Source organism: Ceratotherium simum, chromosome 4 (genome assembly GCF_057802395.1).
Source record: "Ceratotherium simum simum isolate JZ-2026a chromosome 4, ASM5780239v1, whole genome shotgun sequence".
NCBI classification, from domain to species: Eukaryota; Metazoa; Chordata; class Mammalia; order Perissodactyla; family Rhinocerotidae; genus Ceratotherium; species Ceratotherium simum.
Window position 1 is genome coordinate 62399887 of NC_141903.1, and position 18911 is coordinate 62418797.

The following is an 18911-nucleotide window of genomic DNA, read 5'->3' on the forward strand; positions in this document are numbered from 1 at the left end:
GATTTCTCAAAAATTAAAAATAGAAATACCATATGATCCAGTTATCCCACTACGGGGTATTTATCCAAAGAACATAAAACCAACAATACAAAGAGATTTATGCACCCCTATGTTCATTGCAACATTATTCACAATAGCCAAGACATGGAAGAGACCCAAGTGCCCATCAACTGATGAATGGATAAAGAAGATGTGGTATATATACACAATGGAATACCACTCAGCCATAAAAAAAGACAAACTCGTCCGATTTGCAACAACATAGATGGACCTTGAGGGTATTATGTTAAGCTAAATAAGCCAGAGAGAAAAAGACCAATACTGCATGATTGCACTCATACGTGGAAGATAAACAAACACATGGATAAAGAGAACAGATTAGTGGTTACCAGAGCAGAAGGGGGCTGGGGAGTGGGCAGAAGGGGTAAACGGGCACATATGTATGGTGACGGATAAAAATTAGACTACTGGTGGTGAGTACAATGCAGTCTATACAGAAATTGATAAATAATAATGTACACCTGAAATTATGCAATGTTATAAACCATTATGATCGCAATAAAATAATTGGAAAAAAAGATGATGTGGTATATATATGTACAATGAAATACTACTCAGCCATAAAAAAAAACAAAATCATCCCATTTGCAACAACATGGATGGACCTTGAGGGTATTATGTTAAGTGAAATAAACCAGACAGAGAGACAAAACACCATACAATTTCACTCATATGTGAAAGATAAACAAACACAGAGATAAAGAAAACAGATTAGTGGTTACCAGGGCGGAAGGAGGTTGCGGGGTGGGCGAAAGGGGCAAAGGGGCACATATGTATGGTGACAGAAAAACTAAACTATTGCTGGTGAGCACAATGCAGTCTATACAGAAACTGATATATAATAATATACACTTGAAATTATACAGTTATAAACCAATATAACCTCAATAACATAATCAAAGAAAAACATTAAAAAATAATAATAAAATAAATAAAAATGGTTAGAATGGTAAAAATCTCTTCTCCTTTGAAATTTATACCATTCAGCTTTACCAAGTCCTACCCCATCTAGCTGTTATTTGTCTGCAAATCTGCCCCTCAATCTCCTCTTGCCCCAAAATCTTCTTCTCTAACCCAATTCTTATCTTCACCCATGGAGATTTTAAACTCTATAGTCTTTCTCTTCTCCAAAGACCCACATCATAGCACTCGGTAACGACAGTGTCCTATTCATGATTATATCCTCATGTTTCTCACACAATGTCAGGCATATAGGTGTATATCTACAGATGCACTCAATAAATTTTAAAGTTTTACTCTAATTATCTCCTATGCATTTATTCTACAATGCATCATCTGAAAAATGATTACCTTTATAATTTCATATAGATTAAACAAGTCAAAAAAGGTACTTCTAAATTAACAGATAGCAATTACACTAATAAAAACTAGCAGGTATTTTTCTTAGACTTAAAATTTTGTCTTCCTCATACATTCATTTACTCTGGTTTTTTTTTACTATTATTCTTTGCCAGTGATTCTGTCCTCTTCTAATTGCAACAAAGTTTAGAAATACATGGAGCATAAGCAGAAATCAAAGGATAAGTAGGAAAAGTAAATTTCAGAACATATATATCAAATGATCCTATCTTACAAACTATACAAACATAAGCAAGTGCGTTTTTGAGTATATGTATTTTAAAAGTCCAAATTGATATATAACAAACTTTTAACATTGGCTCTCTCTTAAGAATGAGACTTGCAATAGTAGGAAGAATGTCACTTTTTACTTTATGTATCTCTAGTTTATATTTTTACAAAAGGCGGGTATTTGTTTTATAATGTAAAAAATACATATAAAGAAAAGACTCCCCAACAAGTTTTTTTAAGACTGAGGATTATGAGGTAAAAATCAAATTTCACCTACGGAATGCTTAACATTAAAAATTATTTCTCCTTCTAATATAATTGAATTATTTTTCTTTAGAAAATGACAAAGGTACTTACTTATGTCATGATAGTTACTTCTCTGAAAAATCTCCCAAATGTATTCCCACTCCTAGAATGCTTCTGGTTTCCACTGAACAATTTCATCCCTGTTCCATATCCAGTGCTCCTGAACCAATTCTAGGTCTAATTGAGCATCTCAATAATTAATTGGTCTAACTGCAGGTCCTACCATTACTGTCGTTACACAGCAAAGGAATCTTTGTCTTTTTGCTCTATGTCTTAATAAAGCCTTTCATTCATTCATTCATTCATTCATTCATTCATCAAATAAGTACTTATAAACTGTCTGCAATACGCCAGGCACTGAGTGAGGTCCTGTGTATACAGAGATAAAAAGTTCTCCTCACAGCCTCAGGGAACTTATTAGAGGAGAAGCAGTTCTAATATGTAACAATAATTGCTATAAGGAATCCCTGGGCAAAGTGTACTAAAGCACAGAAGTATAATCTAAGCCTGGCTGGAGCAAAAGGAAGGAAAAGGCTTCACAGACCCCAGTAACCCATCTAGAGTAGTCCCTTCCTCACTGAAACTTTCTTCTTTCCACTCAACCAAAATATGACTGTCCCTGCTTTGAAAATACTTCTTAAAAGTTGCCTCCTACTCCTTCCGCCAAAAATTCCGCTTGTTCCTAAATGTCATATAATTCTTAAAAAAAAACAACCAAATCTGTGAAACTTAAAAGCAAGCAAGGAAGGAAGGAAGAGAACACTCACTGAATGCCAGCTCTACATAAGTACCAGAGAGAACAGGTACTTAAATCTTTTCTCATTGTGCCTGGCTCTGCTTTGTCTCTATTAACTTGCTTATTTATCACTTGCATTTTAATCTACTTCCCACTTGAAACTGTGCATTTTTCAAAGACGAAGACTTTGACTGCTACTGCTTTATAATGCCCACAGAGACTAGATATATATTCCTAGGTATAACCAACTGGTTAGAAGGTAGCAGTGGGTAAATCATGGGTGGAGGAAGAACTTCTGCAGACTTCTGTTGTTTAAAATGAATTTCAATTGCTGGCTAGTGCCAGTGGATCAAATATAACATAAATCTCCTAGTTTTCTTAACTTTAACTTAATGCAACCAAATGTAAAAACTTCAGCCAATGTATATTTACAGTAGGAATGATGTTTTTTAAAAAAGCTTGGAATAAACAATTTTATCTCCAGCAACCTCAGAGAACTGGAATGAAAAAGCAAATTGTAAATGAGTTTTGAATGAATAGTGTACTAAGAAATCAGGCAATTCCCAAGAGAGACATTAACTATACAAAATCTATATCTCTTAAAAGAAAATATAGATCATGAAAAACAAAAAGAGGGACTGTTCAAGATTAAAAGAGATTAAAGAGACATAAGAATCAAATGCAATATATGAATCCTGGATCCAAAAAACTCGAAAAAAAATTTTTAGGGACAACTGGGGAGATCTGAATGTGGATAATTATATTAAATATATTCTTAATGTTAATTTTCTTATATGTGATATTGATATTATGATCATGAAGGAAATTATCCATATTCTTTGGATATGCATACAAAAAAATTTATATTATCATGATCTCTTTAATATAGTTTTGAATGGTTTTAAAAATATATAAATATAAAAAGAGAGACAAAATGTTAACAGTGAGTCAATATAGATGAAAGGTAATATGGGTGTTCATTGCCCAGTATTTTCAATTTTTTTGTAGCACTGAACATTTTCAAAGTGACATGGTGAAGGCGTGGAAAGACAGGAAGCACAAGAGGAGGCCAGCTTGACTAAACATAAGGAGTAAAAGCAGCACTAGTCTCAGCAAACATGAAAACCAGCTGCGTGATCTTGGGCACGTCACAGAACCTCTCTGGGCCTCACCTGAAGGAGGAGGAAGTGGATGATCTCTAAGATCCCTTCCAGCTATAAAATCCCATTATTCTACTACTTCTGATTCAGTTCTACAACTCAAAAGATAACAATATGCAAAGTGGAAAAAGTCATTGGACTGTTGTAAGGATAAAATTAAAGTGTTTACAACAGCTAGCCAAATGCCTGTCACGCAGAACACAAACAATAAATATTAACTCCTCTCTTTTTAGAAAACATCTTAAAAATTCTTCAGCAAAAAAACGAAAGATAGGACTAACAATTAACTTAGGAGAAATAAGTAACACAGAATTGGAAAGATTTATTTTAATATCCATTCAATTTCAGTTTGTGCCTAAAATATCAATTCTAAGAGGCTAAACATGCTCTGATGAAGCCACAAAGACAAAAAAATAATAAATGAACCTCCTAAGAGGTTAAACAAGCTGAATGCTTGCAAGCGAGCTTAGGATGATATACATCTAATGGCAGGATGGCTCCTGAATCTGCAAAATAAAATAACAATAAAATTATATCAGAACTTTGGGTAACAGTCTAGGAAGATTTCAGACTGGTTTAAAATTTTAAGACATCTCTTTTAAAAAGAGGGCATAGGGTAGAAGCCTTAAAATTCAGTATAAAAGTATAGCCAATTATTTTCACTTCCAAAAAGATTCTGAAGTTAAATAAAATTAAATTCATAATTAATTAAAAGGATATAGTAAAATTTCAGGGAGAAAAGCCAAAAATATTAACTAGTACACATTACAAATTTGCCAGATGTTTTTATTTCCAGCATTAACATTATTTCTAGCATTATAATTAATTTCCCTATTGGCAAAATAACCAATCCTTGACTTAATGGGGAAGATAGTTGTCTAAAAAGTTTCTGCACATGATGCCAGCATCCACCCAGTTGCTCAAAAACCCAAAATCTTGAAGTCATCCTTGAGTACGTTCTCTCTTTCCACACTCAAACTATCCACAAGTCCCATAAATTCTGAGTTTAAAAAAATGCATCTCAAATCCATCCATCTCTTCTTGCTAGCACCTTATCAGGCCACCACTATCTCTCACCTCAGCTCCTGAAACTGCCAGCTTTCACTTTCACCTCAGCCAGTCCATTCCTCACACAGTAGCTAAAATGACGATATCATTTAGAATAAAATACAAACTTCTTGCCAAACCCTTCAAAGCTCTGCATATTTCTATAACTTCTTCCTACCCATCTCTGCCTCTCTCACTACGTCAGCCACGTTGGGGTTTTTCTGTTCCTCAAACTCACCAAGCTCTTTCCTCCTTCAAAGTCTTTGTACCCACTATTCCCTTTTTTTCTGGCAGCTTTATTGATATGTTATTGACATATAACATAAGTTTAAGGTGATAATTAGATACACGTATACACTGCAAAATGACTACCGCAATAAGGCTAGTTAACCTCTCCATTCCTTCACAAAATTCCCCTTGTGTGCGTGTGTGCGTGTGTGCATGTGTGTGTGTGTGTGTGGCAGATTTAAGATCTACTCTCTTAACAACTTTCAAGTATATAATACAGTATTGTTATAGTTACCATGCTGTGCATTAGATCCCCAGAACTTAATCGTCTTATAGCTGAAGTTTGTACCCTTTGACCAACATCTCCCATTTCCCCCACTCCCCAGCCCCCGGCAACCACCGTTCTACTCTCTATTTCTATGAGTTCAGCTTTTTAAGATTCTACATTTAAGTGAGAACATACAGTATCTGTCTTCCCTGCCTGACTTCTTTCATACCACTATTCCTTCTAATGAGAATGCTTTCCCCACCAAAAACACCACACACACACCCCCCCACACACACACACTCCACTCTTAAAATAGCTCCTTCTCATACACAGGCTTCATCTTAAATATCAAAAAAGAGCCCTTTGTGACCACCCTACCTAAAGTAGCTCCTGCATCCTTATCTCCAAATTATCTGCTTTTTTGCTTTCCTTCAAAAAATGTATTACAATTCATAATTATTTTGTCATTTTTTTAAGCTGTCCCTCCCTTCAAGAATATAAGCTATAAGGATGGGATATCCAGCTTATTCATCATTATATCCCCAGAAGCAGCAAACTGTCTGATACTTAATAGAAGCCTATCAATGTGCACCAAGTAAATGAAGGAAATAGTAAATGAATATATGACTATATTAGACAAGGGACTAATAATGCTATTAACAGAAATACACAAGCCAGAAGGAGGAGCAAGCATTTGAGAAGAAAAATAAGATATATTCAGTTTGGTGCCAGTTGGTTGAAAATATAGGACCAGTGGGTACACAGGTTGGAAAAGAGATATGGATTAGGATTCTGCAGATTGTAACTGTTAGTTGAAAAAAATAATAATTACATCAAAAGTGAGATAGAATTCAGTAGGATAAATGAGCAAAAAATAAATAATACAAATATAAAATGATTGCAGCCTGCCTAGGAAGGAGAATAACATAAACAGTACAAAATCAAGACAAGTCAAAACTATTTCACAGTTTCGAGGACAAAAATACATTTTTTTAAGTAATTTACTAAGAAGAGTAAATTAATCCTACCTTACTACTATTCATTGCTGGTCATATCTTAGCTAAAGTAGCAGGTCCATGTAGAAGGATTACACATTAGGGATGAGGAAGACACTTGAGAAAACGGTGAAGTGAAGTCTCATGGGAATGATCATAGGTCTAGCCAGAAACATGAGCTGCAAGAAGAAATTCAAGGAGTCAGAACTGTTCATTACAGAGAAAAAGGTAAAAATGGACACAGGGAGGATAGTAGGCTACTACTGGAAATCAACTGCAGCAGCTTATCGCATTCACCACCTTAAGAATACAACTGCTATATACTTACCTTTTTTTTTTTTTTTTTAGTGAGGAAGATTAGTCCTGAGCTAACATCTGTTGCCAATCCCCCTCTTTTTGCTGAGGAAGATTGGCCCTGGGCTAACATCTGTGCCCATCTTCCTCTACTTTATATGTGGGACGCCTGCCACAGCATGGCTTGATAAGTAGTGCATAGGTCCACACCCAGGATCCGAACCTGTGAACCCTAGGCCTCCGAAGCAGAGCACGCAAATTTAACCACTATGCCATCGGGTCAGCCCCTTACCTAACTTGCTTATCCCCTGCTTACTCTCTCCCCTTTCTTTCTACAACTCTCTCAATGAGTATTTTACCTTCTCCCCTAACCTATTCCCTCAGTTTTGAAGAGGTAATTCATGTTTTTCTCCTTTTTCACAGCATAAAACTATTTTAAGCTTGAAGCACATCAGAAGCAAGTGACTACACATGTAAAATATTATTACAGCCTAAAGAAGTAAGTAACTATGTAAGAAAAACTTGGTCAAAGGTGGGGAAGGTTTGGGAAGGATTCTCGCGGCAAACACACACTTTATCTAGCCTGCAAAGCATGACTCTTGCATCAGCTGTTCTCTCAATCCCTGAAACTCGGAGAATTTCTAAGATGTTTCTTGGTCACTGGCTCTCTTCTTTATCACTGCTGTCAATATATCAGTTTACAGCCCTGTCACAGTTTCTCATTTTTTGCCTTATGCCCTCGTATTTCCAATCCCAATTTCTGGGTTTATAATCAGCTCTTGCCTTCTTTCTAGCTCCTCTTTTTTGTTTGCCTGTTCTGTTTCCTGTCATTTCCCCTTACTTCCTTGACTTTCACATGAATCAGAGGACATTTCATAGATGTTACCAGTAAGATTACTCCTTTCCTTCTGGTCCGGAAACTGACCAAACATAGTGGGTCAGGAATACCTTCTGAGTGTCCCACTCTTCTAACCTTGGGGGCAAAGGGTTCCTTTTTTGCCCCCAGACAAGCATTTTATTCTCTTCTACATTTGGCAAGGTTCTCAAAGCTACAATTAGTTGGAAATCAAATCCATATATAATGAAAGTGTTATTACATCCCTCTTCTTCCACTAAACTGTGACATGATTGAGGATAGGGATTATTATCTTAATATAGCCAGCAGCCTACACAATACCTGGAACACTGTAGCCACCAAACAAGTGATTACTGAATGAATGAAATTCCAAGGTGAATTACAGCTTTCTCTGATTTGTATACTTTGGTGTAAAGAAAGGCTTTGAGAAGAGTCATTATATTAAATGATAAAATTCATGACAAAGTGATAATTAAATATGAAAATTTTAATCATAACTTCTCTTTTATACTGCTTTCAATAGAGTATCTTCAATTAAACCCCCAAGATATAGTACAGTAAACAGCATTACTTATAAAGATTTCCAAGGAACAAAATGTAGTGAGTATGTACCTAAATGTACACATTATATATGCTAATTCTACTCCAAAGACAGACCTCAGAATTACTGAACAATTAATTTAATTTGAAATTTTTTTATCCTCTGTCTATCATCAAAGAGAGTTGAGAGTTATCTAAAATTCCATATTCTGGTCTCTCACTGCGATATAGAAAGTTATTTTCAAAGGCCTAAGAACAAGAAAAACAACTATTCAATTGGGATTCCATGCCCAACACTGAGCAGTATCAAGTGTCTTGCTCAAGGAAGCTAGTCAAAGGACCCATGTGTTATTTATCTATCACTCTCCAACTCAAGTCTTTTCTATACTTTTTATTTTTCAATTAAAAAAATACTATTTTTTGTTGGAGAGGATGTGGAGAAACAGGAACCCTCATACACAGCTGGTGGGAATGCAAACTGGTGCAGCCTCTATGGAAAACGGTATGGAGATTCCTCAAAGAATTAAAAATAGAGATACCCTATGATCCAGCTATCCCACTACTGGGAATCTAGCCAACGAACCTGAAATCAACAATCCAAAGAGACTTATGCACCCCTATGTTCACTGCAGCATTATTTACTATAGCCAAGAGGTGGAAGCAACCTAAGTGTCCCTCGACTGATGACTGGATCAAGAAGATGTGGTATATATATACAATGGAATACTACTCAGCCATAAAAAAAAGACAAAATCGTCCCATTTGCAACAACATGGATGGGCCTGGAGAGTATTATGTTAAGTGAAATAAGCCAGAAAGAGAAAGACAAACACTGTATGATCTCACTCATATGTGGAATATAAACCAACACATGGACAGAGAAAACTGTATTGTGGTTACCAGGGGAAATGGGGGTAGAGGGTGGGCACAAGGGGTAAAGGGAGACATATATACGGTGATGGAAAAACAAAAATGTACAACCCAAAATTTCACAATGTTATAAACTATTACAACATCAATAAAAAAAATTTTTTTAATATAGTATTTTTCCACTTGATACTGAAATAGTTTGGGTTAAAAAGAGGTAACAACTTCCTTGCTGGCATTTCTAAATGGAACATATCTTTGTTCAAACTACTATAAACCTATGAATAAAAATTATATTCCTTGTATTACTTCAAAACTAGTATCATCCTTATCAGAACTCAGCAAAGGTTTCTATAGATAAGTTGAAGATGTATAATAACTACTTTCTAGAGCACCTTAATCTTCCCCACCAACTTCTCCAGCTACACATGCTACCATCTCTAACTCACACTCATGGACAAATATAGTTGCTATTCCCTAAATGTGCTCCTCTTCACAACTAGGACTAGGGTGAGGCAAGAAAGTTGCCTGGGGTCCAAAATTTACAGAGACGTTCACCCTGCAGTTGCATGACCCTAAAAGTGAGTACTGTCTTAAATTTTGTGTCCTAGGCATCTCTCTTGCCTCCCCCTTGCCCTGACCCTACTTCTCTTTCCCACTTCTACTCCTCCTACTTCTCTACTAAGTAATGCCCAAATTCTGATAAACCAAAATCTAATTCTGATAAACCAAATATCTAAAATTAAGCAATGAATTTAAATATAATTTTACATCCATTTAAAATCATTTTTCAAAGAAAATTTCTTGCTCGTGATGTTAGGTGAAAAACAGATGAGGCAGGAATGCCTATAAACAAGATTCTAAGGTTTTTTTTAATGTCTCCAGACATTTCTTTAAATTTATGCATAGTATAAAGACATTGCCAAATGTCCTCTGAGGTAAAAATTGCCCCCTGTTGGAGAACCACTGGGTTAGGGTGAGGGAAAAGTTGTTTAGAGACCAGGCAATGGTTTGATTCAAAGACTAGGATTTGGGCTTTGGTTACTTGGGAGAATTTGAACAAATGCAATGTATAAGTTGCATGTGCATGTAAGAGATACCCCTGTGTTGTTTTTTACTCCCCTTTTTTCAGTAGTAGCATCTCAAATCTCTTCTGTTGAACTACTCTCCTTTTATTCTCAATCCATGTAGTTTGAGTGGCACTAGTCATTCCCACTCTCAAGTTCCTGGAATAAGCACCAAGTTCCTAGAATAGGTGCATGACCCAGGTCCAGAAAATCAGCATATTCCTTCCCCCAAGCAGTAGTTCAGGAATGGGTATGTGACCCATTGGACCCATGTGACCTACGAGACTCAATTTCAAAATATTTGCAGGAACTAATTAGAAAGGAAAATTTTCTTTCAGCTGAGGTGGCTAAACTGAAAGAACATAAGTACCTACTTGATAATGAGCCAACCCAGAGAAAAGAATAGCCACGAGATGAAAAGAGAAACAAAGAAAATTCTGAAAACATTTTATCCCTAGATCTAATCACATCTGAATTCAGGTGTGAACAGATGTAGCTGCTGGAATTTAGAATTGCTACAGAACAACAATTCTCTCTGGATTTCTCACGTGCCTGCACAGTCAGAGCCTTGTGAGCAAGAGGTACTACAAGGATACTTACAGAACAGACAGCCTTGGAAGCTAGAGATAGCATTTCCCTAAATATAGAGGCCTGCAATGAGCTTCGGAGAAATAAAGCCCTCTCCTTCCTTTCCCTGGAAGACATTTACTTATATATATATGTTTTTAACTTATATTTCTTATGTTGTTTTATATTTTTTACTTATATTTACTTATATTCTAAGGTAAAACCTAAAGACATTTTCCCCTCTCCTCTGGAGATTTGCTTAATGAGTAATCTCTCTTCCTCTGCAAGGTAGTTTCAATCCTTTCAGTGTTTCAGACTCAACAGTTACATGAGCAAATAAATTATTTTTTCTTATTTATTAATTCATTCAACAAATATTTGCCAAGAGGCTACTGCACTATGTGCCGTGCATTTTCCTACACAACAAAGCAAAGAAAAATTCCTGCCCTCATGGAGATTATATTGTAGAAAATGGAAACAAAATACAAAATAAATAAGTAAAATACACAGTGCTAAATGATGATAAGGGCTATAAAGAAAGAAAAAGCAGGAAACGGAAATAAGTATGGGAGAGGGAGGAGATTTCAAGTTTTTGTTAGGTGATCAAACACCTTACAGATGAAGTGATATTTGAGCAAGCACCTAAAGGAGATAAGGAAGTGAGTCATATGGATATCTGGAGAAGAGCATTCCAGGCCAGGGGAACAGCAAGTGCAAAATATCTATTTAAGGAAGAGCAAAGAGGCCTGCGTGGAGTGAGTAGTGGACACAATAGTAAAATCTGAGTTTAGAGAAAGATCCTGCGTGAAGGAAGGACAGCAGGACCACAAAACTAGCTCATTTTAAGGACCTGAAGTTGTACTCTGAGTTACGTGGGAAGCCACTGAAGGATCCTGAGGAAGAAGTGATGTGATCTCTTACTTTTCAAAATGATGACACTAATATCCTGAGGCTGATATTCTGCAAGCAACAGTAATAGCAGGGAGGCTTGTTAGAAATCATTTAGAAGGAAAGAGAGGATGGTGTTGTCGGGGGAAGAGGGAGAATCTCCCTCTGCCCTTTCCCTTAAGGTTCTTATGGCTGGCCAAATAATCAACAAGACAGGTTAGCAGGAGAAAATAATACCAAGTTTAATAACATGTATACATGGGAGAAAGCAGGGACACTGCGTTTCTCAACACAATAGCAGAAATTCTCGTCTTAAATATCATTTTCAGCCAATGACAAAGGAGGATTTTGGGGGTGAGGGGAGTCAGTTACAGGAGATTACCACTAAAGCACAGTAAACAAGAGTAAGGTTTATTATACAGCCCCAAGGCCTCACCTTCCACATTGATAAGTTACTAGAAATGAGCTCACTCCCCCCTTTTCCCAATATAGAGAGGGAGATACCTTTACAAATGGAGACTTCCCTTGTAAATGACTGTCTGACAACTCCTCGTAGGGCCATCCAAAGAATGTGGCCAGAGAGACAGAACTCCCGATAAGATGGGCTTGTTGGTGCCTTTTCTATTGTAACCTCTATCCTAAATTATCTTTTATAGCAGTCATGATAATAACCCCTTCCTAAAACAGATTTTTTGGTTTTAAATTCTTTAGGCAGTTTGGGAGGGGAAACTCAAATATTTTTCCTGAGCTCTCTGAGTCCTTATTGTCTTCAGCTCGAAATAATCCGCATACCAGAGTGGTGCTTCCTGGGGCAGCTTGCCCTGAGCACCATCAGTGTTGAACCAGAGTGACCCAAGTAGAGGTGATGAGAACTGGTCAGATTCCAGATATTTTGAAGCCAACAGAATATACTGAAAGATTCTGTGAGAGAAGTGAAAGAAAAAGAGTCAAGGATAAGTTCAAGGTTTGGGGTCTGAGCAAAACAAGAATGGAGTTGCCACTTACAGAGATGGGAAGGACTGATTTTTTAATTGGATTTCTATCACTGGCATGCAAAAAAAAGGCTGACAAACAGAAAAATGTATGCCAGAAATCAGGTAATATAAATGACAGCCCAAAATGTGGAACTGACTGAATTAATAATAAAAGTGAAGAAAATTTGATATCCATTTATTGTAGGGTGAGAAATCAGCAATCCTTAACAAGCAAAACATCTGGTAAATTGCCACCTCTTATAAATCAGGCTATGTACCTACTAAGGATGTATCTGAAGGATACTTAGAAAAAAAAAAGTTAGGATCTTGGTATATTGCCTACTACATAGCAGTCTTCAGCAAGGTCCTTCAAAAAAGAAGGAAATTTTGAGTGAAGTCTTAATAAAAGGAAAATCTTTTCAGTCTTTCACTACAAATCAAACATGGCTGATAATCTCACAGTTGACAGAGTTGAAAATCAAATATCCCTAAACTAAAATTAAGCCTTTAACCATACAAAAAACAAAAGGTAGGAAAAGCCTAGTGCTCCAGGCGCTTACCCAAGCATCCTAGCAAAGAAGACATTTACCCATAATATAAAGAAGCATCCACTATGAAACAGCCTGGGAACCGGGGCAAATTATCTGTGCATTGTTACCTCAAGAAGTTGCTCTGAATGGCCCAGAGACAGAGGCCAAGAAGGAAATTGAGAAGCCTAGGATTTGTATGGTTTCTCAACCTCAGTACTGCTGACATTTTACACTGGAAAATTCTTTGTTGTGGGAAGCTGTCCTGTGCATTGTAGGTTGATTAACAGTATCCTTGGGCTCTACCTACTAGATGCCAGTGACTCCTGCCTAGTCCCTCCCCCACTGTGACAATAAAAATGTCTCCAGACATTGCCAAATGTCCCGAGTTAAAAATTAACCCCTGTTGGAGAACCACTTGGTTAGGATGATGGGCGAAGTTGTTTAGAGACATACCAGGCAACGGTTTGATTCAAGGACTAGGATTTGGGCTTTGGGTACTTGGGAGAAGTTGATCAAACGCAAATAAATCGAAACTTTCCAAGTTTATAAGAAAGCTATATTGCCTAAGAAACTTCCAACAAAGATTTGTTACTATTCAACCCCTAAGATGTTTCCCAGGACCCCAACCCCTCATCAACAGAAAACGGGCAGTGCAGTAGCCAGTAAGGGAATTCCTCTCAGTACTCATCTTGGCTGTGACCAGGAGGACACAGAACCAAGAAGATCTTCCCAGGTGGTAGAACCAGAAAGAGCCATATTAGCTAATCAAAAATCACGTTCCACTGCCAAGACAAAGAGTCCTTACCATCCCTGTCCAATGATATATGCATATATCTTGGATGAGGAAATCTCTCTGGGTTGTTTCCCCTTTTTCTCTTTTCTAATCGAGAGTTTTTATTGTCCTTATGCTATTTTCTTTCTATCACTGAACACTGGCCTTATTACAATTAGTTATAGTCATCATTTAACCATAAGTTCCTAAGACCCTAAGGCTATCTATTCAAACAGAATAGAGAGAAATTACTCAGAAATCCTAGATGTAAAGTTAGATACGGTAATTAATTAAACAAGTCTTTGAATTGTCTTCCTTTATTGGGGGGCAGGTTGCACTGGAAGTTGTAAGTGAAAGGTTAGCATTATGTTGGATGAAGGCATTTTTTCAAGGGTATATATGTAAAGGAGGACATGTATGCACATTGGGAGGATTATAGTGCATATTCTCTAGTTATGTTTACCCAGCATCCACTCTCCCTTCCTATGGTCACAGTACCTTCTTTTTCTTTCAGTGAACGACCAACTCTGACTCTCAGTCCATGTGGCTGACCACATGGACCACTCCCAGTTCCAACAGTCAGCATGTGATCCAGATCTGGCCCATCATAATATGTCACTCCCTGACCACAGGATCAAGGATGGAAATATGACCCAATTCATTCAATGAGATGTATTTAAGGACTTTTGCTAAAACTATGGGTAACAGAAGCTCTTTTTATGTTGGGGTTGCTAAACTGAAAGAATGTAAGCCTGGAGCCATCAGAGAGCTCCACATGGAGAATGCCTACCAGCAAGTATATCTAATACAAGAGAAAGCCACTGAGTACACCCTGAGACCATTGTTTGAGCCCTTGAATCCATCTGTGCTTAAAAAGAGAACATTCCTGTTCTTCCCAGTGCCCTAAGCTAGTATGAGTAGGATTTTGGTCTCACGCAACTGAAAGGTATTGAAAAAATCTAGTATTTTACCAGTTACTAGACAAAACTGCTATCAGTTTTCAGGTGAAAGAACTGAAGCTATAAGAATCAAATTATTTGCCTAAATACATACAACTAATTACTGGTAGCATAGATTCAACCCTAAGCAGGTCTGGTTCTAATATCCATGTTCTTTCTACTACATCACACTCTTGGGAAAACCGTTTGAAACTTCTCTATGCTTTATAATTATCCGTAGCCATAACGTAAGTCCTTACATGGAGTGAGCATTCTATTAACATTTGTTGAATGACCAAAAAAGGAAGAATCATATACCTTCCTGCTCTTTGTCTCATTCCTGAAACAACTTGCCTCTTATGTGACACAGAACAATTCTGAATTATTTTTATAATGTAGGCTACCTTGAAGACATGTCTATTTCTTTACTGTCTCATCCTCTTTCAAAAACGGTGATATTACTGTATGTAATAGCAAGTGTCTCTAAGCTACGTCACGTCAATCCTAGAATGCCAGTTCCAGTCACAGGGTAAATCAGGCTCCTTAGAAAAGTAGGAAATCAGAACCTTAGAAAGAGGCCATCATCAAGGTTTAGCTACTATTCTGTTATAATTAACTGTGAAAGTCAGAAAAGGACACCCATATTATCCTACAAGTGAGGATACTGTTGTTTATGTTAATAGTTTAAGATATTTGTAAGAACTATATTAGCTTCTGGAAACTTGCAGCTATGAATAAACAGTCAAATCTCTTTCAAATACTATTGTTGAGGGTGGGAGAGAAGGGAAGCAGGACAGAATTTATGAATATAAGATCCCTGACATTTTCAAGAAATCTGTCTAAAAACCAGGAGAATTTTTGACAGAGCTGGAACACTCAGTATAAATGTTTCACAAGTCAACTCTTGTTTCCCTAAAAGTTGATTGTGGATTGGTGGATTGTGTTGTGATGGATTGATTCACACCCAGATGAAAGACTCACTGGATTCAACATTCTATTTTTAAACTTATTTTAAAATGTCTATTTTTTGGCTAAGATCCACCACTTTCTTAGCCCTCTTTACTTTTTCTTCACTTCTAGCAGCTTTCTTTTTCTTTTTCAGGAAAATTTTTTACAAAGAAACAAGGTTTTATCACTTGACAAAAGTTACAATATAGAACAATCTCAAACAGAGAACAAAGCCAAGGCAAGATATAAACACTGGGCAGTTAGCTAGGGTTATGCATATCTTAGGGTCTCACTTCCAACAGGAGGAATTTACTTCAGCAAAACTGCAAATATTTCAACATGGACCTTCAGTTACTCCCAAACAGCTAAAACTGCTGTTAAATCCAGGACTGCTAAGGCTAATATTTAGGTTTTTATCATTTGTATTTATTTCAGGTTTAGCATATGAAAGACCTAAATTCAAATCCCAGGTATCGCTTTATAGCTGGGTCTCCTTTGATAAAGGATGTGATCTAAGATTAGTTCCAGATCAAAAAGAAAATACAAGCTATCCAACCTATAGAGCTGTCATGAAAATCAAAACAAATGTACAAAAATGCCTAGCACTTTTAGCAGGCACTAAAAAAGTGTTAATGCCCCTTCCCCCTGACAATATCTGAATCCACATCATTTACTCAAAAACTTCTACTGACAGAAACTGTTTCTACCTTCGAGGTTAAAATGTTGAGTAAGGGAGAAAAAAGAACTATGCATAAACAAATAATTATAATACAATATATTATATATACCCCTATACATACATGCATACATATATATTAGTAAGACAGAGAAATCAGCCTCCTGCTTCGTAAAAAGTTTCTATTGTATACAAATGTAGATAAAGATTCTTATACTTTGTCCAATATAATTGTTTACAAATAATTAGGATAGTGACCTATCAAGTTATTTGTCATTAATAATTATCTGAAACAACTGCATTGTTTAGTTCCCTTTAATTACTCTACTATTGCTAATTTATTCAATACATAGAAAGTAAAGAGGCCTGACAAAGCGATGGTACTTAACCAGAATATATAACTTTGGAGTAAATTCAGAATGGATATGAAATGCGACAGTGACTGGATCCGCATCATTAGAAAGTTTAGAAAGATCATCATAAACTACAGACTCTATACTGAAACAAATAGGTGATGCTTAAAAATGTCTCCTTTGCTCCTACCAAAACAAAATTTGTAAAACCTTACAAAAGTTGAAATGATGGTTAACTTGCATAAGAATGTATATAGAAAGCATGTGATTCTGAATGAAATATAATTCAAAGAAAGTCAGAACACTGTATAAGAATTTTCATTGGGGCCAGCCCCGTGGCTTGGCGGTTAAGTGCACACTCTGCTGCTGGTGGCCGGGGTTCAGATCCAGGCACGCACCACTTGTCCAGCCATGCTGAGGCGGCGTCCCACATACAGCAACTAGAAGGATGTGCAACTATGACATACAACTACCTACTGGGGCCTTGGGGAGAAAAACGGAAAAAAAAAAAGGAGGAGGATTGGCAATAGATGTTAGCACAGGGCCAGTCTTCCTCAGCAAAAAGAGGAGGATCCGCATGGATGTTAGCTCAGGGCTGATCTTCCTCACAAAAAAAAAAAAAAAAAGAATTTTCATGAAGTAAAAGGTAGTGTGGCTCTTAGGGTGGCTACTGACCCATTCATTATCAAAACTGAATATTGACAGAAAAGTCAAATACATTTTCCTTTATATAGTGTGAAATTAATAAAAGAGCCCCACCAACTGACAAGAAAAGCTTGGAAAATCCTCCCAAGCTGACAACATTCAGGGAGCAGAAAGGACACAAACTACAGAAGTGTTCAACTCCAAAGAGAAAACATATCCAAGAAACAGCAGCAAGCATCAGGCATTACAGTGACTAAGGACTAACTCTTCCACTTTGTGACAATGAAGCAGGCTTTGTGACACAAGAGTCAAGAGTAAGAACTTTCACATGTATACTAATGATGTAATGCAAAATCATCCAGCCTTCATTTTAGAAATAAAAAATTGTTTAATAACTTTGACAACTGGAGTCCTATTTATAGAATCATTAAGAGTCTGAAGGGATCACTTATATTTTTCAATTAAATTTGACTATATTTTATGGAGGTAGTTAGTCACAAAGGTTTCAAGAAATACCACTTGCTAATGTCAAGGGTCTAATGAACATAGTTTTTCTAAATCTTCACTTCCAACTGTATATTACACATACTATTTCCACATAAGATGAGCTATTTAAGAGCAATCTCATTCATAGCAATGTAATTTTAAAGATACTGTCTGACTGAGCCAATGTAAAGAGCATTTTTATATACCAAACACCTAGAATATAAATATTCTATTATTAAGAGTTTGCCCTTCTCCTAAGGCCATTTGTCCCACTATGGAAATACTTTTTCTGCAAGTAAAATAATTTATACTGGAAAACTAATTTTGATTTTTCTACAATAATTAGTGTTATTTTGTTTACAATAAAGACCATGGTGCTGTTACTCAAATATTTTTAAAGGTTCGTTATCAGTTACTCTGACTTCTAAATGTATTCTTCATTGTCAATTACATAAAATTAGTCTAGTAATCTTTTCTTCTGTGGCATAAGACTGATAAGAAAAAGTGGGAAGGCATTCATTTCAGGAAAATGTAGAAGTAACTTGAGTCTCAACTGTAGTTCTATAAGGTGTGTCTCAGGTATCTGTTACTAATAATAGTTATACACATTTTTTAATGACTCACTTTCTTCAATAAATCAGTGTAGATTCAAGTTTATCCCTGTAACAACGTCATTCTCAATCACTTACATTCTGACAAACTTTCCTGAGTGGGACAGGACAAGATGGAACTACAGAGAGCATGCTAGGAAACAGCACATTAGAATATGTCACACATGTAAATATCTTGTACTTGGATGGGAAAAAATACTGAGAATCACTGACTTGGATTACAAAATGTTTGCTTTACTGTTGGATGAGACAATAAGGACTATCTGGTTCAACTTCTAACTCTTTACTCAGTTCAGTGCTTGCTTCACGACACCCAATAACTATAGGCTGATCTGTGCATTAAACTATAAGTGAATGTTCTTTAAGAATTAGAACACTATGGGGGCCGGCCCTGTGGCCAAAGTTCCGTGCACTCCACTTCGGTGGCCTGGGTTTGCAGGTTCAGATCCCAGGTGCAGACCTACTTCACTCATCAGCCATGCTGTAGCGGCATCCCACATACAAAACAG

At 36.6% G+C, this 18911-nt stretch overlaps 1 protein-coding gene across 7 annotated transcripts in view; it reads right to left on the minus strand.

The window, feature by feature from the left end:
* FER (FER tyrosine kinase) overlaps nt 1-18911 on the minus strand; it is a 461529-nt gene that overhangs the window by 437087 nt on the left and 5531 nt on the right. For 5 of the 7 annotated variants that reach the window (XM_087429938.1, XM_087429945.1, XM_087429944.1 and 2 more), the window contains exon 2: nt 6424-6569. The exons of the other annotated variants lie outside the window; for them this stretch is intronic. The gene's annotated coding sequence lies outside the window, so the exon portion shown is untranslated. The remainder of the gene's footprint in view (nt 1-6423; nt 6570-18911) is intronic. 7 annotated transcript variants of the gene reach the window in all.